The sequence below is a fragment of the Schistocerca serialis genome, chromosome 1 (assembly GCF_023864345.2).
Source record: "Schistocerca serialis cubense isolate TAMUIC-IGC-003099 chromosome 1, iqSchSeri2.2, whole genome shotgun sequence".
In the NCBI taxonomy this organism is placed as follows: domain Eukaryota; kingdom Metazoa; phylum Arthropoda; class Insecta; order Orthoptera; family Acrididae; genus Schistocerca; species Schistocerca serialis.
The window spans coordinates 519,822,167-519,840,414 of record NC_064638.1 but is presented as its reverse complement, the minus strand read 5'-3'; positions in this window follow the sequence as shown (position 1 = coordinate 519,840,414).

Sequence of the window (18,248 nt, the reverse complement as noted above, 5' to 3'; positions counted from 1 at the left end):
AGCCGACCTCGGCGAAGATCAGTTTGGATTCCGCAGAAATGTTGGGCAATACTGACCCTACGACTTATCTTAGAAGCTAGATTAAGGAAAGGCAAACCTACATTTCTAGCATTTGTAGACTTAGAGAAGGCTTTTGACAATGTTGAATGGAATACTCTCTTTCAAATTCTAAAGGTGGCAGGGGTAAAATACAGGGAGCGAAAAGCTATTTACAATTTGTACAGAAACCAGATGGCAGTTATAAGAGTCGAGGGGCATGAAAGGGAAGCAGCGGTTGGGAAGGGAGTGAGACAGGGTTGTAGCCTGTCCCCGATGTTATTCAATCTGTATATTGAGCAAGCAGTAAAGGAAACAAAAGAAAAATTCGGACTAGTCATTAAAGTCCATGGAGAAGAAATAAAAACTTTGAGGTTCGCCGATGACATTGTAATTCTGTCAGAGACAGCAAAGGACTTGGAAGAGCAGTTGAACGGAATGGACAGTGTCTTGAAAGGAGGATATAAGATGAATATCAACAAAAGCAAAACGAGGACAATGGAATGTAGTCGAATTAAATCGGGTGATGCTGTGGGAATTAGATTAGGAAATGAGACACTTAAAGTAGTAAAGGAGTTTTGATATTTGGGGAGCAAAATAACTGATGATGGTCGAAGTAGAGAGGATATAAAATGTAGACTGGCAATGGCAAGGAAAGCGTTTCTGAAGAAGAGAAATTTGTTAACATCGGGTATAGATTTAAGTGTGAGGAAGTCGTTTCTGAAAGTATTTGTATGGAGTGTAGCCATGTATGGAAGTGAAACATGGACGATAAATAGTTTGGACAAGAAGAGAATTGAACTTCCCAAATGTGGTGCTACAGAAGAATGCTGAAGATTAGATGGATAGATCACATAACTAATGAGGAGGTATTGAATAGAATTGGGGAGAAGAGGAGTTTGTGGCACAACTTGACAAGAAGAAGGGACCGGTTGGTAGGACATGTTCTGAGGCATCAAGGGATCACAAATTTAGCATTGGAGGGCAGCGTGGAGGGTAAAAATCATAGAGGGAGACCAAGAGATGAATACACTAAGCAGATTCAAAAGGATGTAGGTTGCAGTAAGTACTGGGAGATGAAGAAGCTTGCACAGGATCGAGTAGCATGGAGAGCAGCATCAAACCAGTCTCAGGACTGAAGACAACAACAACATGGTAAGTAAAAACTATCTTCGCTATAGAATTCTTCTAGAGAATGGAAACTTTTTTCAACCGAGAACTCCTTTAGCTTGCTTTTAAACAGTGCATTATTACCTCATATTCACATAATCTTAGTTGGAAGTGCATTAAAGATTTTTGTGCTTGTGCATTTTACACATTTTTGCACCAAAGAAAAATTTTTTAGGTCACAGTGTATGTCACTTTTCCTTGTTGTGTTATGATGGTGGTATGTTTCGTTCATTTCATATGAGAAGGATTGTGAAACATGACTGTCTTGATTGAAAAGAGATACTGTGAAGAAGTGGTTAATATTCCTATTTGCTTAAAAAGTTGGTGAGGTGAGGTTCTTGGAGGCACTTCACACAAAATCTGTACAACTTGTTCCTGACTTGTACAGACTTTCTTCAACAGTGGTGAATTGCCCCAGAAGATTATTCCATAACACATAGTGAAGGGAAATAGCCAAAGTAAGCAGATTTTTAGACACTGATTTTGACGATTATCCAGATGACAAATGTTGCTCAACTAAGCCTTTTCAGGGTTTGGTGGATATGGTGTTCCCATTTAAGCCTAATATCTACAGGGTGAGTCACTAACTATTGCCACCAAGAATAACTCTGAAAGTGGACAGGAGCTGAAAAGTTTGTGGGGCAAAAGTTGCATGGGACAGTGTGGGCCATAATGTGACATTGATTTTTTGTTGCTAGGTGGGGTCACGTCAAGGATATGAAGGTCACCTTTAAAAAAAAAAAAATGGGACGCTATAGTTTGGTACTTATTTTCTGATAGCTGCTATTGAGGTAAATGCAATGATGTGCAACAGTAAGGTCTTTGAAGGTCAATGAAAGTCACAAAGGTGGCATGAACATCTATTTACAGAAGGTGTTCGAAGTGATGACCATTTGTATCAATGCAGTGCTGCAATCTTCTTATCATGGATTGAGTGGTATACCTTATCACATCAGCACTTATCGGAGCACATGCTCTGACGATTCTCTCTCGCATATCTTCAAGTGTAGTTGGAACATCTTTATAAACAATGTCTGTTATGAGGCCCCACACGAAAAAATTCAGAGGCATCAAGTCTGGCGAACAAGCCAGCCACAACACATCTCCTCTGCATCCAACAATTTGAGAATTGTCTCTGCAACTCATTTCTAGTCATCAGCGAAAAATGTGCCAGACACCCATCATGTTGATACCACATTATGTTCCTTGGTCCTAAAGGTATTTCTTCCAATAACAGACCTAATGTTTCTTGCAGGAATGTGGTATAATTCTGTCCTCCAGAATCCCACACCACGCATTCACCAACCACGATTTTTAGTATGCAACTTGCCACAGCCAACAAGGATTTTCAGTTGCCCAATAATGCATGTTATGCAGATTAACATTTCCATGGTTCGTGAATATAGCCTGTAATGGAACTGACAAACAGACATCATTTTATTTTATTATACACTAAGTCGTGTTAAAAAATCTTTTGCTTAAGATAATACTAAGTTAGGTGTTGCGATCAATAATCGATATTGGAATTGTATGTTCTTTGTAGCTTATGACCGTGATCTTTGGTCTACAATGGGTTTTCGGCCACTAGAGTGTTGGCCATGGTTGAGTGTAGTTGTGTATATAGTTTTGGCAATAAATGTGTTTTTGATACAAAGAAACCATGGAATACTGCATCATTTTTCAATAGTCCAGTAATAATTAAAAAACCCACACCTTTTCTTGGACCCAGAGCAGCAAAGGAATCATCGCCTAGACAACAAGAAGCCATATGGACAACGCAGACTCAGCAGCATCAACAAAGGAAACATCATGGCCAGCTCTACTAAAGTACTATACAGCCATTAGCCACACCGTAATGGTGTCCTTATGGGGATAACTTTTCCTGCACAGTAGAGCGGGTTCGTGACAAGCCTCATCAGTAAATAAAATAAAATCAATAAATGTGTCATCCCTCTGAATCTGAAGTTGAGCCCATTGGCAGAATTCAATGTGACACACACAATCTGTACCAGTTAATTCCCGGTGGAGACTGATACAGTAAGGATGATATTCATGGTGATGCAGAACACGAACAACACAACTTTGGCTCATTCCAGATTCCCTTGCGATTTGATGGGAACTAACACAAGGATCATGAACCACAGTGGCAAGAGTACCAATTTCCGTTTCCTCATTTGTAACTTTCCTTTGCCGGACATGTTTCTGATGCATTAAAGAGCCAGTTGTTCTCAGTTTATCATACACATATTTAAACGTATGATGTGTACAGTGAGTACATTGAGGATATCTCTAGCTCTCACTGAATTTCGTTGGCATTCTCCGTAAATGAGAAGCATATCAACTTGTTCTTTGAAGGAATACATCATTCATATTTGCTTGATTCAGTGATACTAGTCTTACCATTCCTATTAGTGTTGTATTGCGAAACCGTTGAATGGTGTTTACATGTCAGTGGCACATTAGATGGATATGCCGTATTCGGCAAATATTTACTATTTGCATGATATATGAGAGAGATTTGTCAGAGTATGTGCTTCGATAAGTGCCGAAGTGATAAGGTATACCACTCAATCCGTGATGAGAAGACTGCAGCACTGCATTGATACAAATGGTCATCACTTCGAACACCTTCTGTAAATGGACGTTTATGCCACCTTCTTGACCTTCAAAGAACTACACATCTTTGGATCTGTCTCAATAGCTGCTGTCAGAAAATAAGTACCAAACTATAGCATCCCATTTCAAAAAAATAAAAGTTGACATTCATACCTCTGATGTGACCCCACCTAGCACCATTGTCCCATGCAACTTTTGACCCACAAACTTTTCAGCTCCTATCATAGTTTTGGAGTTATTCTAGGTGGCAATAGTTCATGACTCACACTGTATATGTATGCCAAAGAATTTCAAACAATCCTCCCTCTGGGTCTCGTGTGCAACATTTATCGCCTATGGCTTTTGTGACTTGAATGGAAATGAATGTAATTGGTTGTGCTGAAGTTTATTGATACGGAATTTACTGTGAACCAATTCAGAATGTCCCCAAAAAATAATTGTTTGGAATTTAATTCTAGGTCAGGTGATGTCTTATTGTCTATCACTATACTTGTGTCATCTGCAAACATTCTGAAGTTGCTTGCTTTGTTTGAGAACAAAGATAGGTCATTGATATATATGAGAAATAGCAAGGGATGAAGGACAGAACCTTGTGGAACTCCACAATTATTTGTTCCCCAGTCAGACTCTACGTTGTGACAGTGCCACGACATTTAAAAGTGCCGCCACGACAGTACGCGCAAATGGCGATAGAGGCGCTCCGCAACTTGGCTGAGCGCGGGAGTGCCACCTAGCTACGAATGGCGCCAGCCGCATGTCACGGCACGGCAGTCGAATAAGAGATACTGAGTTGTTATCATGTAACGAGCTATTGTTTCTAAGTGAGTGTGTTTGAATATCCACGCAATTATTGGTGATTAAAGGTTACAACACTTTTTGGCGACGAGGATGGGATATTTTCACTGTGTTGTGGATTTGTGTGTTCGTGAAGGGGCAGACATGGAACAGCTTATGCAAGCGCTCATTGAACAACAAACACAGCTGACGGCTGCTATTCAGGCATTGTCGATGTCGCTTACTCATCGTCTGTCTTCCTCTTGCGGCAACACTTCTTGGCTTTCGGCGTTGTCGACTCTCCTATGTGTAAGTCGTTATTTCTATCTTGGATTTCCCCATGGATCTATCAGCTGCTATCTCAGTTAGCCCCTCTGCGGGAACCTGCCTCTCTGTCCTTCCAATAAATGTGTGACTTATTGTCTAACTATTACCGAAAAAACACCCACATCGTTGTCGCCCGCGTGGCGTTCTACCGGTGTTGTAAACAGCCCCATCAATCTTACCGAGCTTGGGCGGCGGAACTACACCGGCTGAGTAGGAAATGTCAGTTTGCACGGACACTCATCATGAGTCTTATGCTGATTCAATGGTTAGGTATGCTATTCTACGGCTTCCTCCTGATAAAGTAGTTCCGCAACATGCCCTACAACTGCCAAACCCATCGTTGTCGGAAGTCCTAAGCATCACTCAATCCTTTGAAGTGTCTCACGCTGCTGGCGCGCAAATAGACGCGTGGTGTGATGTAGGCGCTGTACAGTCAACTTTCGACACGGACAATTTGCCTGTTTCACAGGAGAACGAAGATGTGCCGGTGGTTCACTCGCGTAAACAACGTCGCATTGGGCCGCACGCTCGCAGCAAAAACAGCAACCACAGAAGCAGGTTCGTTCCGCACTTCCTTCTTGTCCACGTTGTTTCGTACAGCATGACAGGGCCGCGTGTCCAAAACATTGGGCCATGTGTAATTCATGTAGGAAAAAACGCCACATGGCTTCTGTGTCAGTCCCCTAAAGTTCCTGCCAACGAGGACGAGGCATCGGACATGGATGTTAACTGTGTGCTTTCTCAAACAAATAAGTTGTTTGTTACTGTTCGTGTTCTGGATAAAGACATTCGCATGCAAGTGGACACTGGCTCTGCAGTAACTCTCATTAATTCTTGCACGTATTTGGAGTTGGGCTCCCCTCCCTTGTCTCCAGTTACGCGAAATCTGAGAACTTATAATAAACAGAAAATTCCTATCATTGGCCAGTTTGATGCTTCCACTGCCTACAAGTCTGTTGTTAGGCCCCTCACGTTTTATGTGGTGGATCATGCGGGCACTGAAAACCTGTTCGGTTATGATGCTTTCCAGTTGTTAGGGTTCTCCATTGATGATGATGTGCACCTCATATCTAAGGATATTCCATATCAACAGCTGGATGGATTGTGTTCTGAATTTTCGTCCGTGTTCTCTGCTGGTCTGGGTCGTGCCAAGGATTTTGAAGCCCACATTACTCTTAAGCCTACAGCTCGCCCTAAGTTTTTCCGGGCACGCCCTATTCCGGTGGCGTTGCGTGCACCTGTCAAGGCTGAGATAGACAGGTTAACAGCTTCAGGGATTCTCCTTCCTGTTACCTCCAGCGAATGGGCATCGCCAATTGTGGTGGTTTCTAAACCAAACGGGAGTCTGCGATTGTGTGGTGATTTTAAAGCCACTGTCAACGCTCAGAGCCTTATTGACACTTATCCTCTACCCCGTCCTGAGGAGTTATTTACCAAGCTCGCTGGGGGCCAGTTCTTTTCCAAACTTGACTTATCGGAGGCGTACCATCAGTTGGGGTTGGATGCTTCTTCCAAGGAATTTCTCGTCATCAACACTTCTTGTGGGTTGTATCAGTACCAGCGGCTACCATTTGGCGTTGCTAGCGCGCTGGTCATTTTTCAGCGGTTTTTGGAACAGCTCACGGCTTCTGTTCCCAGCTGCATAAACTATCTGGATGACATTGTTGTCACGGGGGCCTCCACCTTCGCAATTTGCATTCACGGTTTCGGGTTTTGCATTCGGCTGGGTTGAGGTGCAATCTGGACAAGTCACAGTTCTTCCAACCCTCCATTGTGTATCTTGGTTTCCACTTGTCCCGTGAGGGTATACGTCCTCTATGTCAGCATGTTGCGGCCATTAACGCTCTACCCTGGCCGTCTACGGTCAAAGAACTTGAGGCGTTTCTAGGCAAGATTGCTTATTATCACAAATTCATTCCAACCGCAGCAGTGGTAGCTCATCCTCTGCATCAACTGTTATGCAAAAACGTCCCTTTCTGTTGGTCCGACGAGTGTGAGCAGGCTTTTGTCCGCCTGAAGGCTCATTTGCAGTCGGCGCCTTGTCTTGCCACATTCCGTCCGGGTCAGCACTTGGTTCTGGTGACTGACGCGTCACAGTATGGCCTAGGGGCTGTTCTCACCCATCGATATGAGGATGGGTCGGAACGACCCATTGCCTATGCTTCGAAGACCCTCAACGATGCGCAACGGCGTTACTCTCGAATCGAAAAGGAGGCGCTCGCTATAATTTATGCTCTAAAAAAGTTCAGTGTTTTTTTGTATGGTTCTAAGTTTCGCCTCATCACCGACCACAAGCAGCTGGTCTCTCTGTTCAGCCCATCGGCGTCGCTTCTGGATGAGGCACCTCACCACCTGCAACGTTGGGCCTTATACTTGTCTCATTTTCACTATGAGATTCACTATCACCCCACGGCCCAGCACACCAACGCTGACGCTGACGCATTGTCGCGATTGCCGATGGGCCCCGACCCGGTTTTTGATCGTGATGAACTACTCTGTTTCCACATTGATGAGGAAGAACATCGTGGGGTCGAGCGTTTTCCACTTACAGGTTCGCAGGTCGTGTCGGCTACTGTGTGGGACCCAGTCCTGCGTCAGGTGATCAGTTTTGTTCAACGGGGTTGGCCGGACAGGACCAAGGGCCGGGCATCGGATCCCCATCGCAACTACCATGCCTTGCGCCTTCGTCTGTCTGTTCGTGATGGTGTTGTTCTTCTGGCCACGGATGGCGCATCTCCACGGGTCGTGGTGCCAGCCTCTCTTCGCAAAGATGTTCTCAAACTGTTGCATGATGGCCGTTGGGGTATTTCTCGGACTAAGTCCCTGGCCCGCAGGCACATTTATTGGCCCGGTATTGATTCGGACATCGCCCACATGGTTGCTGCATGTGGTCAGTGTGCTCAACAACTGGCTGCACCTCGTACTATACCCTCTCCGTGGCCTGATCCGGCACAGCCATGGGAACAGGTGCACGCTGACTTTCCCGGACCCTTCCTCGGTACTTATTGGCTACTGTTGATTGACGCCTTCTCGAAGTTTCCATTTGTTGTTCGATGCCCGTCGCCCACCACTGCGGCGATGACGCTGGCTTTGTCCAAAATCTTTGCGCTAGAAGGTCTTCCATCCACGATCGTCACGGAAAATGGCCCTCAGTTCTCTTCACAGGCCTTTCGTGATTTTTGTACTGGACAAGGGATTCATCATGTTACAGCACCGCCCTTCCATCCGCAATCGAATGGGGAGATCGAGCGCCTTGTCCGCACTTTCAAAAGCCAGATGAAAAAATTCCTTAGTGATTTTTCCACAGATGACGCTCTGCTGCAATTTCTGAGTTTTTATCGCTTCACGTCTCTGGGTGATCGGAGCCCTGCTGAACTCTTGCATGGCCGCCAACCGTGCACTCTCCTGCACCTGCTTCACCCTGTCAGGCCTTGTGCTGTGTCCCCTAGTGCGGGAAAATACTCGGTGGGCGCCGATGTGTGGGCACGAGGGTATGGATCTCGCCCTACATGGATTCCAGGGGTGGTCAAGGCTCTTCGCGGCCACCGGCTTTGTGAAATACGTACGGACGACGGCATGGTTGTTCGCCATTATGACCAGATGCGCCCATGAGTGGTGGCCACTGCCCCTTCCTTCGCCTCCACCAGCCCGAGAAGCCAGTCCTGTCGCTGCTGCCGGTCTTCCGTACATGTTGATGCAGCCGACGTCGCTACCACTTCTGAGTATGCCAGAACTGGCCCCAGTCGCGACGCCGCCTTCTCCGGGACCCATCTCGCTGGAGCACACCCCCAGGTCCATGACACCTATGGATGCTGCTCCGGAGTTTTCACCCATCATCTTGTCCAGGAGGCACGTTCCACGCACGAGCTTCCGTCCTGGACATTTTTGACCATACTCTTGTGTCTCTCTGCGGGATCTTCTCGGGCCTCACAAGAGGCCATGGATGTCTCCGCACTGTCCGTGTCTCCAAGGAAGTGAATGGTGAATGGTTTTTTTTTTTTTTTTTTTCAAGGGGGGAAAAGTGTTGTGACAGTGCCATGACATTTAACAGTGCCGCCACGACAGTATGCGCAAACGGCGATAGAGGCGCTCCGCAACTCAGCTGAGCGCGGGAGCGCCACCTAGCTACGAACGGCGCCGGCCGCATGTCACGGCACAGCAGTCGAATAAGAGATACTGAGTTGTTATCAGGTAACGAGCTATTGTTTCTAAGTGAGTGTGTTTGAATATTCACGCAATTATTGGTGATTAAAGGTTATAACACTCTACTCCTCCCACGTGCATATTGTTACCATCTAACACTATTTTCTGTTTTCTGCCCTGTGGATAGGATCTGAGCCAGTTGCCCATTTGTCATCGGAGTTCATAGTGGCATACTTTCTCTATAAGCATTCTATGACTGATGCAGTCAAAGGCCTCGACAGATCACAAAATATGCCCACAGGCAATTTCCTCTTGTCAAGGCATTCCAAAACGTTATTGGTAAATTAAAATGTAGCTTTGGTTTTGGAGATACCTTCTCTGAATCCAGACTCATTTTAGTAATTATTGCAAAGTTTTCCAAGTGATATCCTGGTGCATATTAATTTTTTGGAGGACTTTAGACAATGTAATCAAAAGAGAAATAGGATGATAGTTTGTAACATCTGAGGCCACCTTTTTTGTAGAGGAGCTTTACAAAAGCATACTTCATCCTGTCAGGGAAGATACCGTCTTTCAGAGAGGCATTGAATATATGACCTAGGAAGTCACTAAACTGATTTCAGTGCGGGGCTATTAGCAGTTTGCTACAGATGTTGTTGACACCTATTGAATTTTTTGTTTTTAAAGAAATATCGTTTTCCTTGCTCCTGTACTATTATAGGGGCTACACCTATCTGCTCTATGAAATTTGGTAAATAAACTTTCAATATTTTAAGGCCTCTTTCAAAGGAATCATTGTGTCCTGTTTTCTCAGCAGTGCTGATTAAAAATTTTTGTCAATCTCTTGATTTTGCACTCATTTACCTTAACTACTGAGAACAATGACCCACTGGGGCAATTTCCACCAGTCTCATTCTTTATCACTTCCCATAATGTTTCAATTTTGTTGCTAGATACATTAATTTTGGAGCACAGATACAAACTTTTTGACTTCTGAATAAACGTACTTACTGTTTTATAGTGTCTTTTTTATCATGATTTAGGTAGTTGTGGTTGTCTGAATTGTTTGAGGTGATGTAGGGAGCTATTGTTTCCTGTTGCATGAAGTCTTGATACCAATAGTTCACATGGGATTTTTTGGTATGTTTTGTGGTTTGGGTCTTATATATATACTTTGAGAATGTATTTTCAGATATCAGTGCCACTTCATTACTGAAAGACTTACTTGGAATTGGCATTTTCTAAATTATACACATGTCTCTGGTCTTGGCTTGGAGCTGTGATTTAAAAGTCTGGGTGGTTTATAATCATTAATTGTCCTAGCTATTTTTCAAGTAGGGCCACTGTCTTTCCCATAGATACTTGAACTATTTATGGTGAGTCTTTGTCTATCATGGTCAGAGAGACCATTCGGGACTGACATGGTAGTTGTATTGCCTGTTTTGTTCTGGTCTGTAAATATATTATCGATCCTTGTGCTTCTACACGAAGTTACTCTAGTAGGCAAGCTAACTACAGAACCAAGAATATATGTGAACATCAGATTTTCTGGGTCTGATCTGTCTCTGGAATTTGTTAGAAAGTTTACACTGAAGTCCCCAAGCAGTCCAACACCTCTTTTTCTGTTTAATTAAGTATATTAGGCGAGCATCTAACTTCTTCAAAAAGAGATTAAAGTTCCTTGAAGATATAAAGGATAATTAATTGAAACCCTCAGCTGCTGACAGGTGTTGTTGATATACCTCGATGGGGACAACTGAAAATGTGTGCCCTGACCGGGACTCGAACCTGGGATCCCCTGCTTATATGGCAGACGCTCTATCCATCTGAGCCACCAAGGACACAGATGAATAGCACGACTGTAGGGACTTATCCCTTGCATGCTTCCTGTCCCCATCGAGGTATATCAACAACACCTGTCGGCAGCTGAGGGTTTCAATTAATTATCATCTAGAGAAGCTGCATGGTCATCAATGGTATCTGTTCTTTCGAGAACAGTTACCATCTTCATACACAGTTAAATGGATACCCTGCCATTGACCTTTGTCAGTGCAAATGAGCACACGTCAGGCGAACTCTTACGAGAATCGTCACCTTAGTTGGTGCGAGTAATGAGTGGATGGGTAAATATCTATTAGGAACATTATGTATGTAGATTGTGGACGGTTGAGACTGTGGGTCTCATAGGAAGCGTGCAAGGGATATGTCCCTGCAATCGCGCTATTCATCCGTGTCCTCGGTGTCTCAGATGGAGAGAGTGTCTGCCATGTAAGCAGGAGATCCCGGGTTCAAGTCCCAGTCGGGCCACACATTTTCAGCTGTCCCCATCAAGGTATATCAACAACACCTGTCACAACTGAGGGTTTCAATTAATTATCATTTATTCTAGAGAAGATTTACGGTCATCAATGGTATCTGTTCTTTCGAGAACAGTTACTATCTTCATATATTCCTTGAAGGTGTTTCGTATACCATAACTACTGATATATGGTAATTATTCAAAGGTAATTCTATGGCACACACTTCCAAATGTTGTTCTAAACAATAATTTTGCACATCATTTGCTCTACATGTGACACTGTTTTTAACATAAATGGCAAGCTCACCTCTTTATACTTTCAACAAAAGGATGATGCTAAGTAATAATTATTTATCACATGTTTTTCTATACCAGAATTAATATGGTACTCACTCAAGCACAGAACATGGACCTAATCTATACCTTGTGGCTCATGGATATTGATTATAAGTTCATGGTTCTTACTGCAGAGGCCTCAATATAGTCAGCCTATACCCAGTCCTACAATTACCTTGTGTAGTGGTTCAGTCTTTGTTCAAATCTGATAGTTCTGGGTTCACACTGTTCCATGCATTTGCAATTATGTCACAAATTATAATCACTAAATCACTTTTCCCACACCACTTGAGGTGAAGGCCATGAGTAGTGGAAAGTTCTCTGCCAAATTTGTGAGGTTCAATCCTATGAATATTCACAAAACTGCTGCAGATTTCTGCGTAATGTCTATCTGTAGCTATTACTGCATTGTTTACACATGAGGAATGTATTAAGTCATGCCTGTGTGGAATATCATTTACAATTACGTTTGAATGCTTCAGGTGGTTTAGAGCTATTCTTAACACATTAGCAGCATGCAAACCTTCATTCTGAGCAACATCATTTGAACCACCACAGATCACAATGCAGTCTTTCTTGGTTAGCTTTTAAGAAGTATCTGTTACTGTTGATAATACTTAGTCAATGTGAGCACCTGGTTTGATATAACCTGGGACACTTAACACTTTGTTAACGATTTTTTTTTTTTTTTTTTTTTTTTTATTTTATGAGCAACGCCTCTAAGGTGACTGTCACTCTGTGGTGGTGGTTGGGATGTTTAAGGGGGACTAAACAGCGAAGGTCATCAGTCCCCCTGTCACTCTGTAAAAACACTTTTCTTCCAGCAGCATTTGTTGTGTTAGTCACATTTTCCATCTTCTCGATTGCTGGAAACATTGTTTTTATTTTCATCCAACTACAGATAGCTTCCTAGTAAAAAAGAATTAGTTATTTATCGTGAATAATAAAGTAAATAATACTATATGTATAATTTTCTTTGAATAAATGACATGAATAAGATTAAAGTTTTAGTACTTTTTCTGCATGGAATGCATTCTCATATTTTACATTAATTTATATGAGATACACTACTGGCCATTAAAACTGCTACACCAAGAAGAAATGCAGATGATAAACGGGTATTCATTGGACAAATATATTATACTAGAACTGACATGTGATTACATTTTCATGCAATTTGGTTGCATAGATCCTGAGAAATCAGTACCCAGAACAACCACCTCTGGCCGTAGTAACGGCCTTGATATGTCTGGGCATTGAGTCAAAAAGAGCTCGGATGGCGCGTACAGGTACAGCTGCCCATGGAGCTTCAACACAATACCACACTTCATCAAGAGTACTGACTGGCGTATTGCGAAGAGCCACTTGCTCGGCCACAATTGACCAGACGTTCTCAATTGGTGAGAGATCTGGAGAATGTGCTGGCCAGGGCAGCAGTCGAAAATTTTCTGTATCCAGAAAGGCCTGTACAGGACCTGCAACATGCGGCTGTGCATTATCCTGCTGAAATGTAGGGTTTCGCAGGGATCGAATGAAGGGTAGACCCACAGGTCGTAACACATCTGAAATGTAATGCCCACTGTTCAAAGTGCCGTCAATGCGAACAAGAGGTGACCGAGACATGTAACTAATGGCACCCCATACCATCACACTGGGTGATATGCCAGTATGGTGGTGATGAATACACACTTCCAATGTGCATTCACCGCGATGTTGCCAAACATGGATGCGACCATCATGATGCTGTAAACAGAACCTAGATTCATCTGAAAAAAATGACGTTTTGCCATTTGTGCACCCAGGTTCGTCGTTGAGTACACTATTGCAGGCGCTCCTGTCTGTGATGCAGCGTCAAGAGTAACCGCAGCCATGGTCTCCGAGCTGATAGTCCATGCTGCTGCAAACATCGTCGAACTGTTCGTGCAGATGTTTGTTGTCTTGCAAACGTCCCCATCTGTTGACTCAGGGATCGAGATGTGGCTGCACGATCCGTTACAGCCATGCAGATAAGATGCCTGTCATCGCGACTGCTAGTGATACGAGGCTGTTGGGATCCAGCATGGCATTCCATATTACCCTCCTGAACCGACCAATTCCATATTCTGCTAACTGTCATTGGATCTCGACCAACGTGAGCAGCAATGTCGCGATACAATAAACCGCAGTCGCAATAGGCTACAATCTGACCTTTATCAAAGTCGGAAACATGATGGTACGCATTTCTCCTCCTTACATTAGGCATCACAACAACATTTCACCAGGCAGTGCCGGTCAATTGCTGTTTGTGTATGAGAAATCGGTTGGAAACTTTCCTCATGTCAGCACGTTGTAGGTGTTGCCACCGGCACCAATCTTGTGTGAATGCTCTGAAATGCTAATCATTTGCATATCACAGCATCTTCTTCCTGTCAGTTAAATTTCACATCTGTAGCACGTCATCTTCATGGTGTAGCAATTTTAATGGCTAGTAATGTAAATTGTTTCACTTAATGAGTGTTTCACACTGTGAGTAAGATTCTGGAATGAATTATGCTTGCTATGTGAGGTTCCACTGTACTTACTCCCTGTGAATTTTATCAGTAATTTCTCAGTAAGTGGAAGCCTATCTTGTTCTGTCTTGATAATCCTATTTAATAAATGAGCATCCACTACTAACTGTATAGACCCTTCAGGTTTTAAATCATAACCAATAGATTATTGTAACATCTATCTGAAGATCCAATAACATTCCATGAAACCATTTTGTTTATTTTGTTTTTACTGACTGACTGGTAGCTACTGGTATTTGATAAAACAATGGTTTATGTGGTTGTATCTTAAGGTTGCACACAAAGTCATCTGTTAGTCCAGACCTCATGGAGAATACTTTTATATGTTTCTTTAGTAGGGTTGTTACGTTTACTTTCTCTCTCTGTCCTTATCCTGTTGATTTAATAATGTTGCATGTTAAGTTGCCATCGCACACACACTTATCATAATCATATACAAACTATTATCCACAATTAACTAGAGTTGTTTCGACTGCTAGTGACATGCGAGAATCATGTGATTTGGTGTTTCAGATGGTAATGTCACCTGTTCCATATTGTTTCTATAAGAGAAAGTTATCAACCCCTTCCTGAAATCCAATACAACTCCATGTTCAGACAAACATTCTGTACTAAAAATCACAGGAATGTTTAATCTGTAAACTATGAGCATTGGACATTCAAACATATAATCATAAAGGACAAGCTTCACAAGCACATCTGATTGTACAGGTTTACTAGTTGTTCCTGTTACTCCTTTTATTTTCAGTCCAGTTACTGGAAAAGTCAGAAAAAGCTGTAAAATATTATGCTGCTCCAGAAAGTATTGCTTTATTACACATACCTCACTTCCCAAATCTAAAATAGTATTGACAGCTATCTTTTCTATCTTTCCACTGAGTTTTGGTCTGATACATCTCCTAATCGGTAGTTCTGGTGCTTCCAACAAGTCCTCTGTCATACAAGATCCATTTGTTATATCTTTATTGTTGCAAATGTATGCCAGATGGCTCATTAGCATATGCTTTTGGCAAATAAGCCTCTCCTCAGAAGCTTGCTAGTATTCCCTCTCCATATTATTAAAAGTATTAACAAAAGTGCTATTAAATTGCCCTCTGTTGTTGCACTCTTTGTCTTCCCCTGATTCTCTGCTGCTGCTTATTGTTGTCATTTCTAGTATTTGTTGGTCCTGTACTATCGTTACTTCTATTAGAGAATGTGGTCCAATTGATGACCTAGCATATCTATTTGATCTAGGTATTCTAATAGATTATTATTTTCCCCCAGTCGCATCCGAAAAGTACATCTCGCACTCTCCATGAAAGATGACTTATAATTACTTCTGGTAGGTGTTATTGTTGAAGAGGGTGGCCTAGGTATTTGGCTTTATTCTTTCAGTACTCAATAGAGTCTCTGTATCCTTTCCAGTCATTATTGTTATAAGGTTTTGCCCATAACAGTTCTAAACAGAGGTTTTCTGGACCCTCTTGCTCCAGTATTTTGATGTACCGTATTTACTCGAATCTAAGCCGCACTTTTTTTCCGGTTTTTGCAATCCAAAAAACCACCTGTGGCTTAGAATTGAGTGCAAAGTAAGCGGAAGTTCTTAAAAATGTTGGTAGGTGCTGCCACAGCTAACTTCCGCCATCGAATATATGTAGTGCTACACAGGCATGCTTTGCAGGCACAAAGATAAATACTGGCGCCAAAACCTCTGCGTCAGTAAATAAATTTAAAAAAAAGTGGAAGACGAGCTTTTTTCGCCGCCCCGAGTTTCGACCACTGCATTTTCATACATTATCCAACGAAGTAAATACAAATTCCATATTGTTCATCTTTGAATGTCCGCCCCAGTAGCTGAGTGGTCAGCGTGGCGGATTGCCGTCCTCTGGGCCCGGGTTCGATTCCCGGCTGGGTCGGAGATTTTCTCCGCTCAGGGACTGGGTGTTGTGTTGTGTTCATCATCATTTCATCCCCATCCGGCGTGCAGGTCGCCCAATGTGGCGCCGAATGTAATAAGACCTGCGATATGGCGGCCGGACCTGCCCCGCGAGGGGCCTCCCGGCCAATGACGCCAAACGCTCATCATCATCATCATCTTTGAATGTAGCAGCATTTCAATGTACTACGAAAATCCGACTGGCAAGACAATTTGCGATGTTTGTCAATATGGCCAATTTTACGTTCTGAATTTTTTTCTACCTGTGAGAAGAGATGGTTGCTAATAGGAACTTTTATGAATTGTGAATCACGTGCAGTATTCTCTTCACCATAAGAATAATGCGAATATAAACATTTTGCCATGTATTCTTTCGTGTTTGCTGCTATCTCATTTAAATCCTATCTGCCTAATAACCTACGAACCTAGTGTGAGACAGCAGCAAATGCGGAAGAATATACATATCATGTCATGTTTATATTCGTATTATTCTTATGCCTAATAGTGATACGATCAGAAATGAAGCACGGCAATTGATTAGATTTTTAAATCTAAGATGACTCTAATTTCTGTGCAGAATGTAACGTACACAAGAGGCGTCTGCAAAGATTTTCAAACGGAGAAAAATTGTAGCTAAACTCTCGTTCAACACATCTATCATATGCAGTCTATTATTTGGTTCTTGTTGATCATTATCAAAGAAAGCAGCAGTGTAAGCAACAACAAATACCAGTCTCTTGCCATTGTTTCGCTAATGAGACAATTCCTCTCTTTTTTTATTGTAAGCGGCGGTAGTGCACACAAAAGCAAGCCATGCCACGAGCGGCGACAGGTCATAAACACTCATTATCAGAATGCATCAAACAATGCATGACACAGTACAATAATGCATTTTCAGATTCGAGTGACGTAAACACCTATAACAAAGAGAACGGCACTTATCAGATCAAAGAAAAAAAAAGCAACTGATTCAAACCAGACAAAGCACTTGAAAAAGGAAGGGTATCCGTATAAATACGGACAGAGCGCCTGACGCATAGCAATGGCAACCTGGTAAAGCTCAATTGCTAAGCTTACGACTCGAACCAAACTGTAGCTGTATCGTCATTCATTCGACCTAAATTGTGTCTCATATTACAATAGACCAACTTTGTTTCGATTTGGAGGTGCGGCCTAAACTTTTCTTTCCCCTTGAATTTCGAGTCTCAGATTTCAGGTGCGGCTTAGATTCGGGACATTTTTTTTCCTGGATTTCAGGTCTCATTTTTCAGGTGCGGCTTAGATTTGAGTGCGCCTTAGATTCGAGTAAATACGGTAAGCTGAGATTCAAAATCTGTATATATTTTGAAGTAGTTTAATCTCAACATTCTCTAGTGTGCTGCTTTTACTGTAAGATGATTCACTACAAACATAGTCTTATAATGATCAGACCAACTATTTGGTAGCATTCACTGAAAGGCTTTCAAAACAAATATTGAATGTAAATCACCTGATGGTGTGAACTTTGGAAACTTGGGGTTGATACCATTGGTAAATATAGACACAAAATCTAGCTTAATGTTCGTCCATTCTTCCTCCCATCTACCTTTGTCATTCTGACTTGAGCAGTCAACCATAGGTGGATTCATGCTTATAGGCATTATATGTTTATATGTCTATTAATATTAAAAGCATGGAGGGGGGGATTGTATTAAACAACAAATAAGAATAGCCTAACACTGAAAACTTGTAATGAAATTATACTCTACTTTCAGTTTATCTCTTTTAGTTCTCTAGCCATCGTACCATGGGTTCTAATTCATTAATCACCACCAATACAGTCACTATTTTTGTGTTGGTCACTTATTATAAACTGGTTTTAGTTTTCAGTAATTCTTTTCCTAACACACTAATGCATTGAAGTAGTTCGTCCTACCACTTAATTGCATGTGCATGTTTTAGCTCACATTCTAGTTTATCCTCTACTATTTCCAGTTGGGTATCTGTTTCCACAACATGCTTTAATTCCACATCCTATCATTGTTCTAACCTACGCACCTGTCCCCCGATATGGAACACTGCTTTATCAATCTGGTTGATT